Here is a 6,289-nt window from a genome sequence, read left to right as displayed (position 1 = left end):
AGGCAGGAAGGAAGGAAGGCAGGAAGGAAGGAAGGCAGGAAGGAAGGCAGGAAGGAAGGCAGGAAGGAAGGCAGGAAAGAAGGAAGGCAGGAAGGAAGGAAGGCAGGAAGGCAGGAAGGCAGGAAGGCAGGAAGGCAGGAAGGAAGGAAGGAAGGAAGGAAGGAAGGAAGGAAGGAAGGAAGGAAGGAAGGAAGGAAGGAAGAAAAGACTCTATATTTTATTTCACAGTGTCTGTTTGCTAACGTAAATGTAAACTCCTTTTCCTTATTAAAAAAGGGAGAGGTGCTGATGAGCTTTAGCAACAACAGCAGCAAAAGGTTTAGATTTTGAAGGGAAAAGTTACTCAACAGATAGTGGAAGCAGCAAAGCCTTCTTTCCTGTGAATTTTATCCTGTGAATTTTTCCTTTCTTCTTGTCACAAACAATATTTGCTTCTTTCTTCCCTTCAGTTAGGTAGTTTTTATTACTTGTTTGATGTTATGTTTGTGATGATACTTGCAAATACATGGATACCAAACGGCCTAATGTCTGATTCCTCTCAAGGGATGAAAAGGCATAAATAGTGTTTGATTTTGCTCTTCCCTCAAGAGAGATAGTAATTTTTTTTTTATTTTTATTTTTTTCCTCTATCCAGATTCCAATTTCATACAAACTTTGAAAAATTATATTATTTATAAGATTGGATGAAATCTGTAAGTGACTTTAAAAGTTATTTGTAGTACAGACAATATGGTAGCATAAGCCTCTCTACACCAAGAAACCAGACTAAAATGATACATCTGGAATAGATAGCAGAACTTTTGCTTATATATTTATGTTAGAATTTGTATAGATTTCAGCAACATTCAGTCATATAATACAATAATTTCCAACTAATCAACCTCAAATTTCTCTGTTTTATGAGATCTGACGTACAAATCTTGTTATGTGATTCTTTTAGTGTTATTCAGGATGTTTTACATTATTAAATCTTGACCAAGAAGTATTTATGTAAAATGGCTCTATGCCAATATTATGCTTTTTTTTTTTTTTTTTTTTTTTTTTTAATAAAAATGCATTGTGAACAATTTAAGAGGTGTCTGTGTCTGTGTTTAATGGTGAATAAAACACTGACTGTTACTTTCTATGGCCAAGCTGCTGTCTAGCTTGAGGTGCAAACTAACGTAGAGTAAATTTTGTGGTCTCTGCTAAGCCTGAAACTGGAAACACAGAGAAATTACATGTGCAAGGTGTTTCAGAGCAGGGCAGAGAAAATGGTTCAGTGCATAAATGAAGTAATAAGAGCAACAAGTCTAAAAGATATTCAGAGTGATCAAGGATGTTGGCTCATAAATACAGGATGATTAAACTTAGGTGGCTGAAGTGGTTTGGAGCACTCTGCCTTACCCTTTTATCTGAGGGTGCTGTCCTCATGGTTAGGACAGCTGTGTCTGCACGAGATGACTCCTGAGTGGCATCATTTTACAGATGGCCTTTTGCCTTACTATATTGGTGGCTGTTCTGGTCAAGAAATAGTGTGACCAACCTTCCCGGCCGTGAGTCTTGTTACCTTAGCAAGAGGCAAGGTGAATAATAGCAGGAAACAGCTGCTTCACCCAGACAATTTTAATCTACTTGTGTTCATGTCAATACCAAGATGGAGTGAAGTAAGTTTGAAGGTAAAGCTTAAGGTGAGTTGTTGAGTGGCTTTCACTCTAACCTTGCTTGAATTTGGGGAATGCAAAGCACTTATCAGCCACAGAAAAATCATTTTTGAATCTTCCCTGTCCACATTTTCCTGTTAAAAAACAACAAAGTGCTAACTCCTGCTAGCCTTAGAGAGCAGTCCCTTCACACCTCAGGGCTCTGCTATAACAGAAGTCATTTTTGAAGGCATTGGAACTTTTTCAGCAAGTAATGTTTACTTGCACAGTCCTTTCTGAGATATGGTGTTTATATATTTATGCATGTCTATCAGCATTAGTACAATCAAAGGAGTGATCTGCTACAACAACCTGAAGTGAACCAATAAAATATAATGTTTCTGCTCCGGCAGCATGATCTAAACACCACAAAAACTACTGTCAGCTCTGAAATGATAATGACAGGCCTTGAGTCAGATTCTTACGGAAGAGCTTCATAAGTCTGTGTGTGCCTTGTGCCCCTCTTTCCAACAAGAAATCCCAGTTAAAGATTTCAACTTAGCTTTAATTATATTCTTATAGCTGTAAGATGGGATGAAAGTTCAGCTTGATCCATGTATATTTTCTGTGCATGAATTGCATATTTTTTTCTGTATTGTGCAGATTTTTTTCTTATAATTAGGCATTTGAAACATTTTTCCCCACCCAATATGAGATTAATATTAAATTAATCACTTTTCTAATTGATTATTTTCATAATTCATTGAAAAAAATAATTTAAAAAATGTTCTTATGGATAAACTGAGATCAAAAGCAAATTGCATTTTTTTCCATTTGTTTGTATATAACATGTTGTGTTTTGAATGCTAGTTCCAATCAGATCCACAGTTTAAGGTTACAAAAATAAGATATCTATAGGTTTGGCTTAAATATAAAATAAAATAAAATAAAATAAAATAAAATAAAATAAAATAAAATAAAATAAAATAAAATAAAATAAAATAAAATAAAATAAAATAAACAACTGGCATGTGTTTTCTCAGCTGGGAACTGTTTAAGGGGTGTGGGACAGATGATCAGCCAGCAGGAGAAGGCAGGGGGTAAGGAGAATGAAACACACCATTTCTTCAAACATGCTTTCTCCCCAGAGCTTGCTTCAGCTGGGGGCCAGAGAAAACAAAAACGTTGGTGATAAAGGGAGGTAGGGGGGCGGAGGGGGAGGGGCGGGGGGGAGGGGGTGGAAACAATCTCTTCATACCTACTATTAGGGGAGAGGGGAAAGAAAGGTATTTTGGAGTGGAACAAATGAAATGAGAGACATGCCATGTACCACATGTAAGCAGGATGGAAGACTATTTTCAGAGCAGGAAATACAGATAAATTTGGAGGGAGAAAGATGGTAGGATAGAAAGAAGAAACTAAAGAGTATCTGTGCTTTAACCAAAGGTGTTACTGACAGCAGCACTTCCAGCACAGCATCAGGGTCCTCACTGCCTACCCCATGTTTTTCTGTTGGGACATTTTCACAAAAGCTTCCAAATCTCCTTGGAGTTTTCCTTTCTTACCAGATTACTTTGTAACTAGCTGTAACTAAGGTGTCTTGATAAGAACCTGTTGTTTCTGTGGGGCTGGTGTCTTGGCCAAGTGTCCCCTATTTTGTGCCAGAGGAGAATTCATCCCCTCAAATCCTTCCAGATTCCATTTCCAAAACCATAGTTGCAATGCCTGAAGAGGAACTAGACTGAGGTTAATGCCCCCAGATATATTTTCAGATGGTATGTAACCCTGAAAGACATTTTCTATCAAAAACTGCAATAAAGCATATCCCACAATCTACATGGGATCTAACCCTCTAGTGTTACCTTTCTGAACACTTATTTATCTCAGCAACTGTAGGGAGATCTAGTTCAATGTAAAATTTTATAGCACTTGAAAGGACACTTAATCAGTAACTCATTTGTAATTTAATTTTATTATACTTTAAGATACTATAAATACAAATTTGGGGACTTAGTCTGAAAGTCTTTAATCGTGCAAATAGCCCTATTGCACTCAGAAAGACTATTTCTGTGATTACAGAAGGAGCTCTTAGGTTATTGGGAAGCTACACAGCTGTTAATCAGACAATATAATTTTCATAATCGTTGTTCAGAAAATGGATCTATAAGTATTTCAAGAGGAATGGAAAAAAAATCAAACAGTAGGTGTGTGTGAGAAAAAATAATCTTTTTAAAAAAATATTATTATTACAATATGTAAATAATGATAATCTTTAGTGTATCTCAATTGCCCATTGCATATAAATCTATCTTAATACTTATTTTTCAAGTAAGAATCCTTATGCAGAATCAAATATCTTAGTTCTGTTTAGTCATCTATAAAAGTAACTTTTAAAATTTTGTAATGCATATAGGACATTATGTTTAGTGTTATTTGTCAGTAAAGCTACATCTATATTAAAGAGTTACCATACCACCAGTGCCTGTCTTGGTAACTGGGAAGATCACCCTGGAAAAGGCTCTTCTGGTGTAAACATCCAGATATATAACTTTTGGATAAATGCTTTGTAACTGATATATTTAGTATGGTGGGTAATGATGTTTCATATTTATTTATTTTTTTCATGAAAAAAAATCTTTTACAGTAACTCTTAATACTCTGAGACAAAGAGGACAGAATATATGCAATGACAAAAATATGTATTAATTTGTCTCCCTTTTAGCTCTGCAAAAGTTAGATACTTCTATGTACTTTAGTTACCCCTATACTGGTAAACCACAGAAGACCTGAATGTGGGTCTTACCTTTGGCATGCAGTCATCCACAGTGTCCAGCTGTAAGCACATATCCTGACACATCCTTTTTCTCAACCTAACTATTGCTTTCCATACAATATCCAAACACTGTGTGGGAGACAGCCTAAGCCAGGTACCATTCCAGTTGCATTTTGGGTGCAACCACCCTGTTCCACCCTTTTTCAGCAGGCATGAGTTTGTATGTAATTGACTGGAGGACTCAAACTGTGACATACCAGTTGGGATCAGGCCAGAAAGCAGTCCACATCCTTTTTTAAAAAATATATTTTTATTTTTACTTATTTTATTTTTATTTATTTTATTTATTTTTAATTTTTTTATTTTTTTAACTGATATACTTGTAGCCTTAGCCTTCTCATCCAGTCTCTATTGTTTCAAGTTGCATTGGCAGTAGGTGATCCAGGCTGACTTAATATCGTTGTCATTATTAAATAAATTATATGTCTCATTGACCTTAGGAGGATCCTTACTGACTAGGTAAGAGTAGGTGATATTGGAGGCAAAGTTCAATGAACTAAGACCTAGGCTGTGTCCGTGGTGAAGGCAGACCATGAAGCATTTTTGAGCAGAACTTTAAGTAGCAGCAGGCTGGGAGCTGCAGAGTGAAGACGAAGAAGGTGCCAAAGGAGACTTTCATTCATGCTGCAATGTACTATAGATAAACTGCAAGGTGTTGTGGGAAGCTGCAAAACATTTGAAAGCTGAGAGGTAATTAATAGGTTTGTAGGGGTTTGTATAAATTTTTATACATATCTAGATAATTGTATATTGTTAGGGCTCCCATTTATGCAGTAAGTGGGCATGTTTAAAATACAACCTGGATGTATTTTTGTGAGGTTTTAACTGCAGTGTGCTTGTGTTGTTCTTAGACATGAATAATATCATGTGCTAGGTGAAGTATGGATTTTGAAAAAATAAAATCATAGAGGGTGCTGAGAGAACTGATTGACATGATTACTGAGCCACTTTCCATCGTCTATGGTCAGCGGTCATGGTCAATTGGACAGGTCCCAGATGACTGGAGTCTTGCTAATGTGATAACCATCTACAAGAAGGGTCATAAGGAGGACCCAGGGAACAACAGGTCTGTCAGCCTGACCTCGGTGCCAGGGAAGGTTCTGGAACAGATAATCTTGAGAGCAATCACACAACATGTGCAAGACAACCAGGGGATCAGACCCAGCCAGCATGGGTTCATGAAAGGCAAGTCCTGCCTGACCAATAGCATCTCCTTCTATGACCAGGTAACTCGCTTGGGTGGATGAGAGAAAGGCTGTTGATGCAATCTACCTAGACTTAAGCAAGGCCTTTGACATGGTCTCCCACACAATTCTCCTGCAGAAGCTGGCAGTCCATGGCTTGGACAGGTACACTCTTTGCTGCTTTAAAAAATGGCTGGATGGCCAGGCCCAGAGAGTAGTGTTGAATGGAGTTAAATCCGGATGGCTATCAGTCATGAGTGGTGTAGTGGGTTTACATGGCAAGGTTTTGGTAGCAGGGGGGGCATTTGGGTAGCTTCTTTTGAGAAGAATCCAGATGCTGTCCCATGTTAGATAAAGGCCCAACCACTGGCCAGAGCTGGGTAAATAAGCGATATTGTTTACACCTTTGTGAGAGCATATTTAAGATAGGGAAAAACAAAACAAAACACTTGATGCTCAACAGCAGCTGGGAGAGAGAGGAGTGAGAAATAGCCTTGCAGATGCCATGGTCAGTGAAGAAAAAGGGGGAGGAGGTGATCCAGGTGCTAGAGCAGAAGTTCCCCTGTGTACTGTGGTGAGGGCCATGGTGAAGCAGGCTGTCCCCTGCAGCCCATGGAGTACCATGGTGGAGCAGGTTTCCACACTGCAGT

This window comes from Oxyura jamaicensis, chromosome 3 (genome assembly GCF_011077185.1).
Source record: "Oxyura jamaicensis isolate SHBP4307 breed ruddy duck chromosome 3, BPBGC_Ojam_1.0, whole genome shotgun sequence".
In the NCBI taxonomy this organism is placed as follows: Eukaryota; Metazoa; Chordata; class Aves; order Anseriformes; family Anatidae; genus Oxyura; species Oxyura jamaicensis.
The sequence above is the reverse complement of the archived record's forward strand: the minus strand, read 5'-3'. Positions refer to the sequence as shown.